At 40.6% G+C, this 14879-nt stretch overlaps 1 protein-coding gene across 11 annotated transcripts in view; it reads right to left on the reverse strand.

Annotated features, from left to right (window-relative positions):
* Positions 1 to 14879, reverse strand: part of NHSL2 (NHS like 2) — a 277111-nt gene that overhangs the window by 63893 nt on the left and 198339 nt on the right. The window contains exon 1 of one of the 11 annotated variants that reach the window (XM_079125023.1): positions 131 to 153. The exons of the other annotated variants lie outside the window; for them this stretch is intronic. The gene's annotated coding sequence lies outside the window, so the exon portion shown is untranslated. Of the gene's footprint in view, positions 1 to 130; positions 154 to 14879 lie in introns of those variants that run through there. 11 annotated transcript variants of the gene reach the window in all.

Genomic DNA, 14879 nt, shown 5'->3' on the forward strand with positions numbered 1-14879 from the left:
ATATATGTGCACACAGATAAATGTATGCTAATGTTAATTGAGACATTGTTCATAATAGGGTGAAGCTGGCATCTTCCCCAATGTCCATGAATGATGACTAGGGCAGATAAATAACCTGTGAACCACCTACCCCATAGAATACCATGGAGTTTGGGAGCAAGCAGTGTTAAAGCAGGTCCTTTCTTGGTCACGTCCTTTCTACTAGACTGAAGAAATAATGTTGCTTACAGCACAGGATCTGGTACCCAGGAGGTAACTCATGATTGCCTGTGTATTAGATGGAGATACTCTTAATACACCCAAGTGGGGATAGCCAAAGCCCCAAATCTGCAGGAAAGGCACCTTTACTGGCAATTGATTTAGAGAAAAATGAGGAAATAGTTCAGAGAGTAAAATAAAACTCAAGTTATAGAACTATCAGAGGGAGAAAGAATTGGTGACTATTTGAAAGGAATATTAGCAAATTGTTGAGATTTCTTGCCTTGTCTCAAAGTTACACAACTAGCAGAAAGGAAAAGCTTTTCCCCTTAGTCATGAAAATCAATAAATGAAAGAGTGTGTGGTACCTGGCTGTGTGCTGACTTGAGAAATCCAAACTTACCTCTAGAAGTGCAAGTGAACCTCCATTTACTGGGATCTTAATGAACACAAACCAGGAGGTTTAACCTAAAAGATTACTTTAAGAATCACAATAGAGCCAGGCATAGTGGCACACACCTGTAATCCCAGTGGCTTGAGAAGCTGAGGCAAGTTCAAAGCCAGCCTCAGCCTGTCTCAAAATTTAAAAAAAAAAATAAATAAATAAAAAGGGCTGGGGATGTGCCTCAATGGTAAAAGCCCCCTCTGGGTTCAATCCCTAATACAAAGAAAATCACAAAAGATAATACCTTTTGGATGTTTTATGTACTGGGTGCTGAAGTGGACACTTTGCATTCTTTGTCTAGACTGGTTTTCACAATACAACAAAATATATATTGTAAGACTCACTTTATTGGTAAATTATTGTGGATTAGATATGAGGTGTCCCCACAAAAGCTCCTGAGTTAATGCAGGAATGTTCAGAAGTAAAGTGATTGGACTGTGAGAGCTGTAACCTATTCAGTTCATCTTAATTTGAATGACTAGGTGGGATTTGTAGGCAGGTGGGCATGGCTGGAGAAGGTGGTCACTGGGGAAGATGGTGCCCTGGAAGGGTTCCTCTTTCCTGAGTTTCCTTCCCTCCCCCAATATCTGCTTCCTGTCTACCAGGAGGTGAACTCTTTTCCTCTGCCATGTCCTTCAGCCATAATATACTGCTTCACCTTGGGCCCAGAGCAATGGAGTCAGCCATCAATAGACTGAAACCTCTGAAACTGTGAGCCCCAGATAACTTCATCCTCTAACTCTTCCTTGTTGGATATTTTGATTGCAGCAATGCAAAAGCTAACTAAAACAGAAGTGGAGAGGTCAAGCCAGGCATGGTGGCCCATGCCTGTAATCCCAGTGGTTCAGGAGGTTGATAAGTTCAAAGCCAGCCTCAGCAATGGCAAGGCACTAAGCAACTCAGTGAGACCCTGTCTCTAAATAAAATACAAAATAGGGCTGGGGATGTGGCTCAGTAGCTGAGTGCTCCTGAGTTCAATCCCTGATACCCCTCTCCTAAAAGAAAGAATGGAGAAGTCAAGGAACTTGGCCAAAGCTGAATAGTTAGTGATAGTCAGAATTTGAACTCAGATATGTTTGGTGAAAAAGCCTGTGTTCTTAATACTGCACCCCTCAATGTGGAGATAGAAAAATAACAGAAACTCAGTTAACTAATTTGCTAAATTTGACTGTCAGCCCAATGTATCATAGAGGAATCCTACAATGTTCTGCATACCTGCCTCACCCATATCTCCCTTCTGAGCAAAATGGATAGAAGTGACTATTTAATTCTGGATTACTATTTGCTTATGTAGTGAATATTTTATTGAGTGACTGCTTTGTGGCAGGAACTATTCTCTGTACTGTGCACATTCTTTTGTTTGTGTTTGTTTGCTTTTTTGTAGTACTGGGGATTAAACTCATATGCAGACCTTTTTTTTTATTTTTTTTGAGACAGGTTCTTACTAAGTTGCTCAGGCTTGCCTTGAACTTGGGATCCTCTTGCCTCAACCTCCCAAGTAGCTGTGATTACAGGTTGCAACACTGCACCCAACTTAGGCATTATTCTTTAGGTCACAAATGAACAAACCAGAGAGCCTAAATCTGAGTCAGGGTTAGCCACCTTTCAGTTGGTTTGGAGGGTACCCAATGACCTATGAGGAGCTCTGCACTGAAAATACAGGCTGATAAGGATGTTCTAGATTACAAAGTGACTAGCTGACCCAATGAGAGCCTCTGTCTTAGGGAGCATGGATGTGATACATACATACAGAGGAACATGTTCAGTGAGGTGGCCCAGAAACCAGGAGATGCAAGGGAAACAGCAGTAAGAAGAAGCCACAGTGAGTGAGAAAGACAGATTGTGGGAGAGTAACAGGAGAGGCTGTGACAAAGATGGGGTGAATTGTGGAAGTGATCAATGTTGTGCTTGTCTTGTTCAGTGCTCCTGAGGCATCAGTTGTGAAGGGAAGTAGCTGCTGGGGACAGCACGAATCCTTATATTCACACCCTGCCATGCAAGGAAATTGAAGCATACCCATGTTCTTGTAACCTGAAAGAGGCCATCACATCCCTCTGGAGACCCAGACCACACAGAGCTGTGCTTCACAGACATGGGCTTGTACTTATGAACCTAGGTCTTTTTAAAATTTTTTTCATTGGAGATGGACACAATAGCTTTATTTTATTTATTTATTTATTTTTATGTAGTGCTGAGGATTGAACCCTGTGCCTTGAACATACTAGGTGAGTGCTCTACTACTGAACCACAACCCCAGCCCTGCACCTAGCACTTGAGTTCTATATTTGGTCTTCTGGGTGAATGTGTGTGTCTGAATGTGGGGACAGTGGATATAAATAGGTTTTGCTGGAGGTCCTTCTATGCCAACAGAATGCCACTTAAGCTTCCTGATCCTGACTTTCAATGCATATAATGAGGTCCAGAAATAGTTCTCCATAAGCTGGAAGAGGGTAGCAAAGACCAAAAGAAGCTTTTCTGGCTGTCAAGGACTTGCACTATGTGAGTTCGTGGATTGTGGGTACTCTTGAGTGCCACTAGATACCTAAGGTGTTGAGGACACAAGGCTTCCGGCTACATCCACCCCAGGGCTGTTATGAAAATCTCAGCTAGACCCATGGAGAGCAACCAGGTGACCTCTACCTACCCTGGCTCTACCTCCATCCACCACCTTGGGTTCCCATCCTGTTCACCAAGCACAGATTTAAAAGGTCTATTACAGACTGTAATGAGGACTGGGGATATAGAAGAACAGGCACTCTCCTACATGACTGGTTGGAAGGTCACTGAAGGAACTTCTTTGGAAGGAAATTTGGCATTATCTGTCTCAGATGCATGACAAATGGGTTTCCATCAAACAAAAAGCCCCTGCGGAGCAAAGGAAATCATCAACGGAGAAAAGAGACAACCTACAGAATATTATAAAATATCCATAAACTATATATCTGACAAGGGGTTGATATCCAGAATACACAAGGAACTCAAACAATTCAACAGCTGAAAAACCAAATATCCTGATTTTAAAATGGACAAAAACGGGACATGGTGGCACATACCTTAATCCCAGCTACTCAGGGGGCTAAAGCAGTAGGATCACAGGTTAATGACCAGTCTGGACAACTTAGTGAGACTGTCTCAAAATAAAGAAAAAGGGGGCTGGAGGTATAACTCAGAGGTACAGTGCTTGCCTAGCATGCATGAAGCCTGGGTTCCATTCACAGTACTGGGGAAAAAAAGCAAAAGTACTGTTGGACACCTCCAGAAGGACATACTAATGGCCAACACGTATATGAAAAAAATTCTCAACATCATTAATCATTAGGGAGATGCAAACCAAAATCACAATGAAGCCTGGTGCAGTGATGCATGCCTGTAATTCCTGCAACTGGGGAGGCTGAGGAAGGAGAAGTACAAGTCTGAGGCCAGCTTCAGTAACTTAGTGAGATCTTGTCTCAAAATAAAGACTGAGAAAAATGCTGGTGAAGACGTGGAGGAAAGGGAGTATTTACACACTGTGGGTGGGAATGTTCGTTAGTATGGCCATTGTGGAAGACAGTATAGAGGTTCCTGACAAAATTTAAAATAATAATTATTATATGATCCAGGAATCCCTCTACTGGGTTTATATCCAAAGAATATGAAATCAGGGCTGGGGATATAGCTCAGTTGGTAGAGTGCTTTCCTTGCAAGCACAAGGCCCTGAGTTCAATTCCCAGCACCACAAAAAATTACTTAAAAAAATGAAATCAGTTTATTGAAGAGACATCTGCCTGCCCATATTTATTGTAACACTATTCACAATGGCTAAGGTATGGAACTAACTAAAGTGTCCACCATCTGATGAATGGATACAGAAAATGTGGTGTATACACTCAATGGAGTATGATTCAACTTTAAAAAAAGAAGGAATTCCTGCCATTTGTGGCACAATGGACAAACTTAGAGATCATAAGTGAAATAAACCAATCACACAAAGACAAATACTGTGTGATTTAATTCAAATACAGAATTTAAAAAAGGCTGAGCTCATAGGAGTAGAAAGTAGAGGAGTGTTTACTAGAGGCCGAGGAGGATAGAGGAAAGAGAGACATGGAGAGAGATTAGTTAAAAGATACTAAGACACAACTAGATAAGAGGAATGAATTCTGGTGTGCTATTATGTAGAAGTATGATTATAGTTGACAATATTGTATCATATGGGCTGAAATAGCATAGCTCAGTAGTAGGGTGCTTGACTAGCATGTCCAAGTCCTTGTATTAGATCCCCAGCTTTGTACAAAATAAATCGAAACAACATTGTATCATATAAGTCAAAATAGCTAAAAGGGAGGGGCTGGGGTTATGGCTCAGCGGTAGAGTGCTTTTCTAGCATGTGTGAGGCCCTAGGTTGGATCCTCAGCACCAAATAAAATAAATAAATAAATAAACAAGCAAATCCTTAAAAAATAGCTAAAAGGGAGTATTTCAGATTTTGTCACTGCAAAAAAAAATTACACTGTGTGGTTGCGTCACTGGTAGTATGCTGATTTTATAAATCCTTTGGATATGAATGGAGGAGTGGGATAGCTGGGTCAAATGGTGACTCAATTCCAAGTTTTCTGAGGAATCTCCATCCTGCTTTCCAGAGTGGCTGCACCAATTTGCAGTCCCACTAGCAATGTATGAGTGTACCATTTTCCCCACATCCTTGCTTACATTCGTTGTTGCTTGTATTCTTAATAATTGCCATTCTGACTGGAATGAGATGAAATCTTAGAGTAGTTTTGATTTGCATTTCTGTAATTGCTAGAGGTGTTGAAAATTTTTCATATATTTGTTGATTGATTGTAATTCTTCTTCTGTGAATTGTCTGTTCAGTTCCTTAGCCCATTTATTGATTGGGTTATTTGTTTCTTTTGGTGTTGAGATTTTTGAGTCCTTTATATATCCTGGAAATTAATGCTCTATCTGAGGTGCATGTAACAAAGGTTTTCAGTGATGCAGTCACATCAATGTTTATAGCAGCTCAATTCACAAAAGTCAAACTATGGAACAAACCTAGATGCCCTTCAACAGATAAATGGATAAAGAAAATGTGGTATATATACATAATGGAATATTACTCAGCCTTTAAAAAGAATGGAATTATGGCATTTACAGGTAAACGGATGGATCTGGAGAATGTCATGCTAAATGAAATAGTCAATCCCCAAAAAAACAAAAGCCAAATGTTTTCTCTGATATGCAGATGCTAATTCACAATAAGAGGGATGGCTAGGAAAGAGTAGAGGTACTTTGGATTAGGCATAGAGGAGTGAAGGGAGGGGAAGAGGTATCGGGCAGGAAGGATAATAGAATGAATTATATATGACTACATGACTCATGTGATTCTATATCATGTGCAACCAGAAGAATGAGAAGTTATACTCCATTTATGTGTGATGTGTTAAAATGCTTTCTACTGTCATATATAATTACAACAAATAAAAAAATTACAAACACTTGAGCTGATGGATATTCTAAATATCCTGAGTTGATCATTATACAATGTAATCACGCATCAAATTATCATATTATACCCCATAAATGTATACAATCATTATCTATACTTTAGAAATAAACAAATTTATAAATAATTCAAGTGCACATTTCTTTTTATTCACCAATTCCACTTTTAGAGAATTACACTACAGATATACTACATAGAAAAACACATGAACAAAGATATACATTGAAGTAGTATGTGTAATAGCAAAATACTGGCAACAATCCTCCTTCAACAGAAAAGAGGTTAGATAAATTGTGGTTTTACCATGTCATGGAATACTTTGAAGCAATTTAGAATTATATAGCTAAATATAGCTGATAAAGAATGTTCTCTAAGATACAGTGTTAGGTGAAAAAGCAAGACACTGAATGTTATGTATAGTTTGTTACCAGTATGTTTACTCTCTTTCTCTCCTTCCATGCACACCCACTTGCATGTACAGAAATCATCTGTGGAAGGACATGTAAGAAATGGGCATCTGCGATTGCTTCTTGAGAGGGGGACTGTTAAAGTAGGAATAGTGGATTAGGGATAAGCAGGAGCATTACTTTGTATAACAACTATTTACATAGCATTTATGTTGCATTAGCTATTATAAGTAATCTAGAGATGACAAAATACCTGGGAGGATGTGTATAGGTTATATCAAATACTACACCATTTTTGAGCATCTGCAAATTTTGGCATCTGGGGCAGGTCCTGAAACCAATCCCCTGAGGATACTGAGGAATGACTATATTTTATTTTGTAATGGAACACATAATTAATAATTAAATTATGAGAAGAAAAAGCAGCTCTGGTCTTGGAGGAATCTGCATTCTAAAACTTGGTTTCTTCACATATTTCTCCATTCAAGAGCCTGCATTGAGCCAGGAACAGTAGCACACACCTGTAATCTCAGCTACTAGGGAGGCTAAGGCAAAAGGAAAGCAAGTTCTAGGCTGGTCTGGGAAATTTAGTGTGACTCTCTCTCAAAAGAAAATAAAAAGGGCTGGGTGCTTGCCTAGAATGTGTGAGGTCCTGGATTCAATCTCCAATACTATACACACAAACAAACAAAACAAAAAAATCCTACAGTGGTTTCTCCCAACAGAAAGGCCTGGCTAGGTTTGGCATTAGAGGTTTCCAGAGGCTGGGCTCACTTTGCCTTCTTTCCCACTGCCTGTTCACACTTCCCTCTGTAGAGCCCAACTAGCTGCCTTACCAGCCCCAAACAATGGGTGACAAATTAAATAATGTCTCCCCATGATTCAAGTTGCTTCCTTCATGCTCCACACTAGGTCCTCCCCCTACCTCACCCAACTTACTGAATTTGCACTCATGTCTCATGACCCAACTATCTGAAGCAAGGTCTCTGGAATCCTTCTGCCTAGAGTATCATAAGGATTCATTTGGAACTGCTTTGTAGCATACTTTATTTGACTATCTTGCTTTGTTATTTAACTTTCAGGGAATCATTTAGCTAAAATGTGGGTATCACTCTGTTGTTTACAAAGTACTCAAACATCATTTGAACGTGACATAGTAAAGCAGGCATTCATTATTGTTATCTCACTGATGAACAAACTGACAGGTAGGGAAGCTTCTTGTTCAGAGTGACACAAGAAGAAAATGACCAAGCCTGGCTTGTCTAGAACACCTGCTTTTGTTCCCCATCCAGGACATAAATTCCTGGAGGACAGGAAGTATGTTTTCAATGTTTCTGTGCACACAAAAGGGACAAAGTGAAAGCCATGAGCACTTTGATGGGAAGCTAAAGAAGACAGGACAGTCAGTCAACCAAAGGGTATGTTGTAAGGCCTCACCATGTGCTTAGGTCAGGGCTGCATGTTGGAGGCAGAAATAGGTCACCATCTTCCTGTGTGGCCAAATATACCAAACTATCAGAACACAATTAGTAGGAAATGAAGGTCACTTGAGATGGTACACTGATGAACTTTTTTCTTTAACCAGTACATCAACTCAGCAGCTTTGGGCAAGAAGAATTTTTAGAAAAGAGATTTTTTTTAAAGTTTGGAAATAGTACAATTAGTAAACAAAATTTTTGACTGTGGTACATGGTTGGTTAAAATTTGGGAAACCTTGCAATAAGCCAGTTAGTCTGATAGGCCAGGGGCATTCACGGTGGGGAGCAAAGGTATGGAAATAGGGGAGACACAGCCAGAGGGAGGACACTTGAGATTTCCTTTCCAAATCTCTAGCCAGGCTAAATTCCAGATACTTATGAGAGCTTGCCTAGCAAGTAGTGGCTAGATCAGGAGTCATTTCAGTTTTTGTGTGTGGAAGGAACACAATGAAAGTGGCACTTTGAAAAGTCAGTCTGACAGTGATGTGCAATATGGACCCAAGCAGCCTTGCAAAGCAGTCTCAGAAGTCACCAAGATACTAATACCCATGAGAGTAAGGCCTTGAAGCTAAAGTTAAGTCTCTTAACCCACAAAGAGACCCACAAAGGAGTTGCTCTTTGTTATGTGTTATTTAAGGTGTTAAGAAAAAATTATCTGAGGCTTGACAACAAGGCAAAAAAGATCATTGAGCACACTTGAAGAAACATATGAGAACCTCTTCCATGCTGAACTTACCAGTCATTACTGATTAAGGCCCAGACTTCGAAGTTAGAAGTTTATTTGTAGAAGATTGATTGGTTGCAAATGATGTTTGTCTTGTAGAAATGAAAATTAATTTTGTTCAGTGGGAAAGATAGCCCCAAAGGTTACAATTCTATTACCCCACATTATGATCCAGTTTTGCATTCAACTTTTAAATATTATTTCAGAATTCCTTTGAAGTCTCATCTTTTTTTAAGCTATTTTTTGTTGAGGTAAAATATGTGTAAGAAAAATTTGCCATTTTAAGCATGTTTGCTGGGGGTGATAGGGATTGAACCCAAAGCCTCTAGTATGATAGGCATGCCCTCTACTACTGAACTACACCTCTAGCCCCCATTTTAAGCACTTCTAATTATAAAATTCACTGGCATTAATTATACCCACAATGCTGTACAACCATCATTACTATTTAGATCCAAAATTTTCCATCATTCCAAATAGAAACTGTATTTGTTAAACAGTAATTTCCCATTCCTTTCTCCTTATAACCCTTGGTAATTTCCAATCTACTTTCTGCCCCCTAAAAATTTGCATATTCTAGATATTTCATGTAAAAGGAATCCATACAAAATTTGTTTTCATGTCTGCCTTCTTTCAGTTGCCACAATGTCTTCTAGACTCAAGGCCGAACAATATTCCATTATATGGATATAATGTATTTGGGTTGTTTCTACCTTTTGGATATTGTGAACAATGCTGCTATGAACACTCATGCAGAGGTATCTTTTCTCTATAGTTATTCTAATTGAGGTAATTCCATGTTTAATTCTTGTATCTTTCTTAAAACCAACTTTACTATAATAGTGGTTCCTTCATCAATGAGTTTAAGAAATCTTTAACAACTGATCACTATATATTTGTTTTTTTTTGCATTTCTTTTTTATTTGTTCTTTTTAGTTATACATGACAGTAGAATGTATTTTGACATATCATACATATATGGAGTGATCACTATATATTTGAATGAGAGTCATGTTTTCAATATCTGAAAACTATTCTTCGATAAGGGTGATTTCTTTACTTTGCTAATCTCTAAAGCCTAAAGTTGACCACTGCTCTCTACTTAGGCCCTGATTACTTATTGTACACTCCCTATAAGGAAGTAAAGGAAATCAGTAGAAATGAAGGCGCCTTTGCATAATAGATAAAGTCAGCACGGTATTTTGTTAGTTCCATAGAGAAAGGAAATTTTAATTAGGGTCCTGTGATAGTGATGGGAAATGAAGACATGTAAGGGTCAGGTGTGGTCACAGAACATGTACCTTTGCTTTTGCTGGGAATGTATGAAGACTTTTCTCCTCCGGAACACAGAACAACTGTTAGATCTCTACAATGTGATAGCTTCTGCTATGAAAACTCTAGAGAAATGCTTTGCTTTAGGCCGATTCTGAGACCAGGCAGACCACAATGAAATCTATTGCAAGAGACAGTAGAATTATTTTTGTTCCACCTCAAAAAGTACCTTGGCATTTGACAGTAAAGGAGGCTTTGAGGGATCTTTTAAGCAGGGAATGAAGAGGGGGAAAAAAGGACTTGGTCTAGATTTGAGGAAGAAGGTAGGCACAAAGGTCAGGGAGAGGACATAGCTGATGGGTGTTGGAGAAGGAACTGGGAACAGCTGCTCTGCCTGAGAGTCAGTTGTCTCTAAGTGGCCTGTTCTCCAGACTATACCTCCACCCACACAAGCAAAATATCTCCTAGAGTAGTAATAACACATAAAATCAGACATATTCATGGTTCCATACATTTTTCATGTTTCAAACCAAGAATGTTTTACTTTATTGAGTAAGGCTGAAAAATTACAAAAACCTCTATCCCCCGCCAACAGCTCCAAAGGAACTAACTGGATTTTGTTCACAAATTTCTCACTTTTGAGACAAGATATGGAAGAACAGATGAGTGCAAAGGCAGAATTTCACAGGTGGTTAAGAATGTGTAGGAAAAAGAAAACCAGTATAAAAATGTCACTGATAAAATCTGATCTGAATATATCTATTTCTGAAAGCACGCCAGGCAGGTTAAGAAAATAAAGATAAAAACCTTCTTTCTTTTGACACCCTTATTTTGTTATCTTGCAAAGCTGTGTCAAGATGAAACATACAATAAGCGTTTTACAAACTACAAAGGACTGCATGTCTTTAAGGGGGGCTGGTGGAATAGGGGAAAGGGCATGGGTTATGAAGGCAGACCTTGCTGGGGGCCATCCCAGCTTGGGGGATCTGACCTTCGGTGAAGTCTAAAGCGAATCTATGGATCTTACTTTTCACATGTGCAGATTGAAGATAATAAATCGTGCCTTAGAGGGTTGTGGGAAGGCTCAGATGATAAAGCCTCCAAGGGAGAAGCAAGAACAAAATAAGCAGAAGCATAGTCTTTGGTGCACTTCATAGATGTAGCACTTACCACATTGTTCTAGAATAGTCCCTCTATATATCTATTGTCCCAGTTATGCCAGAAGCTCCTGGTGACATTTTTGCCACTATATCCTCTAAGCACAGTGACTGCAATATTATACCCAGTCATTCATTCTTTTAACAAATATTTACTGGACCCTGCCAGTCACCAACGTACTTGATAGCCACACTCTACACTCCTCAAACTATTGTTCTTTTCTCACTACCTCCCCAGCACTAAAGCTGCTAGGGCTCTGACCAGACCCCTGTGGGGGACACTGTGATATGACACCCAGGTTCCCCTTCAGGACTAAAGGTCTTATTCCCTCAGCTAACACAAACGCTGCTAGCTGACAGCCCCCCTTGGGAAATGTCTAGTCTGCTGCATAGACAGACATCCCTTGCCCAAGTTGTGCTTCCTCTCTGGGGACAATCTACATCTAAGAACTGGTCACCTCATGGTAAAGTGGAACAACTCTGAAGGGTCAACCTAGTTCCAGAGATCCTCAAGGTGTCGGGTCCAACTGTCATTAGATAGCATTGCAGCTCAACTCCTCCCTGAAACCAATACTGTGTCTTTCCATTAGACTCCAGACGTTGATCCTGAAGGTATCCTAATCAACTTCCTACATGTGACCTGCAAGATCCATCCAAAGGCAGTCCCCAAGTTGGATTTGTGGCCTATGAAGGCTCTAGCATGGCATCTGGGAAGACTATTCAAGTGATATCAGGAGCTGAGACTGTCCCCAGGGCCCAGTCACTGTTACATTTTTATCCCCACCCTTATCTCCAAGTTTTTCTCATAAAATGGTTCTGGAACAAAAAGGTAGAAGATATATGCCTATAAACAAATAATTACAGCAATTTGAGACATGCTACAACAGAAACAAGGAACTGGTGCTAAACTAAGCTCAACCTGGGCATTGAAGGAAGGCTTTCTAGAGCAGGAGCCACCAAGTTCTGAAGGATGAGATGAGTTTGATGGGCTGGCAAGGGATGGGGATAAACTGTCCAGACAGAGTACAGCACACTGGAAAGTACAAAGTGTGTCAGGTTTTAGAGAGTGAAGGAGGCAATAAAGTCTGGGACAGTAGTAGAGGCAGAAGATGCAGGGCCTTCTATACCATACTGAGCAACTTTGTGCTCAGGAAACATCTGTGAAAAGAATGCCACATTGCAGTAATGACTGAACTGCAGCCATTTTGTTTCCACTTCAACAAGTATTGTCATGGTTAGGCACTAATGGTTTTATTTACTATTCATTTGATCTTTTTCTCTAAATGAATATTTTTTGCTTGAATATATTTATATTAAAAGAAATTTTACTTGGCAATTAAAAACTAAAACAAAGGACTGGGAATGTAGCTCTATGATAGAGCATATACAAAGGCTAAGGCCCTAAGTTCAATCCCCAGAACCACCCAAACAACAACAGCAAAAGGACTATCACTTACCATAACTAGAAAATAAATGTAAAAGGAAATACAACGGAAACACAAAAGAGTAATTAAATTCTACGTAATATTGTCAACAGTCCCTGTCTTTGAACCTGACACCTGTTTTAGCTTGGTTAGGAAACATTAGAGAGGTTGAAGAACAGCGCCTCACTGAGCATTTTTCCTTGATGTAGTCAGAAAACTCAAAAGAGAATAATTTTCTTACTATGTAATTCAATGTTCTTTACAGCTGTAGCATGTGCCATTGAAATCACCTTGGAGTCCCCCTCCCTACCACTGCCTACTGTGAAAAGTTGGTAAACAAAAAAAGGCCCTGCATTTATGGCTGTTATCACTATTCTGTCATTTGCTTTGCCCACTGGTCCTGGAGGAATTGCTTGGCTCAATGATGTTTTCCAACCCTGTGCCCATAGTGACTCTCACCCCAACACTGTAGGTGAGAACCCAACAAGGATGGGGCTAGGCAGAAAAGCAGACCCTGGAAATCCTACCATTAGGAACTCGAAGGGCCCTTAGAGAATCTCCTATTTTTCCATTTTGCAGCTGGAACACAAATTTGCCCTAGGTCATTAGAATGGGGGGATTATTGTTAGCAGTCTAGGAAGACAGATATGGAAAAAAGGATAGTATAGTTTATTGCTTTAATGCTGGTACCAGTAGCTGTTATCTGCAAGACAGAAGAGAACAGAATACAAGAGAAATCAGCCCATGAGGCCTGACAGCAGGAACACCATCAAGAAATCCCAATCATCAAGAAATCTCAACCATCAAGAAATCCCAGCTAAGGGCTGACTCCTTAGCTAGGGGCAAAGGTTGAGGTGGGCCAGGGCTCTAGGTTATGACCATGTTAAGAGCCTGCCAGGAGCACACATGTTTATAAAAGAAACACAAGGAAAGAAAGGAGGCTAGTACATAAGAACTGTTCCAAAGAACAGTATGAATTCAGCCAGGGACATCCTGGGCCTTGGCAAAGCAACTAGGCTTTGGTGTCTGGCAGGCCTGGGTTCTACCTCAGTTCTATCACTTTCTAGCTAGTATGATGTTGGTTATGTCACTTAATTGCTCTGAACCCCAGCCTCCTCACTGGAGTATAATATGGGTAATGCTAGTATCTACCTCATAGGATTGTTGTGATGGTCACATGGGGCAAAATACTCAACACTTCTCATACAGGGCCTGCCACCTCAGTTAGCATCACTTTCTCCCCACCTCCTGTGGTATGACCAGATTCTTAACAACATATTTTCTTCTCTCTTCTTCTCTCTTGGCTCCCTCTCCTGGCCCAGGCTCACAGCTCATACCTCCAGGCCCTGTCCAGCCTATGCTTGTGCTCACAAGTCACCCACTAATCCCAGCTATGGTGTCAATGAAGAGTCTTTCACGTATCTACAGAAAAGAAAGCTAAGAGGACATGCTCCAGCGTATGGGACAGTGACTTCCTTCACCTAGAGACAGGGGAGATGGTTTCTCTCGGGTAGAGGGCTGACCAAGCATTCTGACCAGAACACTGGAGGGAGAGGATAGGTTTGGCCTCTCCAGGTTGTGGCTGGGCTCGGCTGGCAGACAACAAGGACAAGACTCTAGTCTCCTGTAGCATTAGAAGGCAGTGCCTTCAGCAAGTCCCTCCATTAAAAGCTACAAGACGGAAGGTTAAATATAGCCCTTTCCAGTTGTCTAGGACATAGATTTATGAAATGTCAGAGTTGTATTAGAGTGAGAAACGATCTTATCTCTGCTCTGTTTTTAGAGTAGAAAGGAGGCAATAGAGAAGAGAAAGAAATTGGGACTTTTAGCAGTGGGTGATGGGAGGTCAGTAAAGAGTTTTGAACAGCCAGGTCTGGTTGCAGAATGGAGAATGTGCTAGAGAGTGTAAACAGGGGGCCCAGTGAAAAGGAGAGGAATGAGGGTCCCTGAACCAGGAGAGAGGCTGCAGAGGTAGAAGGAGGGAGCCAACTGCAGGGTGAGGCTGGGCCTTAGTTCCAGGCGAGGGCTGCCTCTCCTTTCCTCTCTCTGTCTCCCTCTCCCTCCGAAGAGAAAGGCTGGTTTCCACATACCCTTGTTTTCTCAAGGTCTCTTTTTATTGAAGACAATGTGCCCAAAGGTACCTACAGCCTTCATCCTATTGAAGGTCACCCATTGAATCCCTGGAGAGTCTGTTAGAAAGTTCTTCCTTGTGTAAAGGCCCCAACTCTGCCACTGGAGGCCCCACTCAGACTTCATTTACTCACTTCACCCTGTGACAGCACCTCAAAG

The sequence above is a fragment of the Sciurus vulgaris genome, assembly GCF_902686455.1.
Source record: "Sciurus vulgaris genome assembly, chromosome: X".
Taxonomy (NCBI): domain Eukaryota; kingdom Metazoa; phylum Chordata; class Mammalia; order Rodentia; family Sciuridae; genus Sciurus; species Sciurus vulgaris.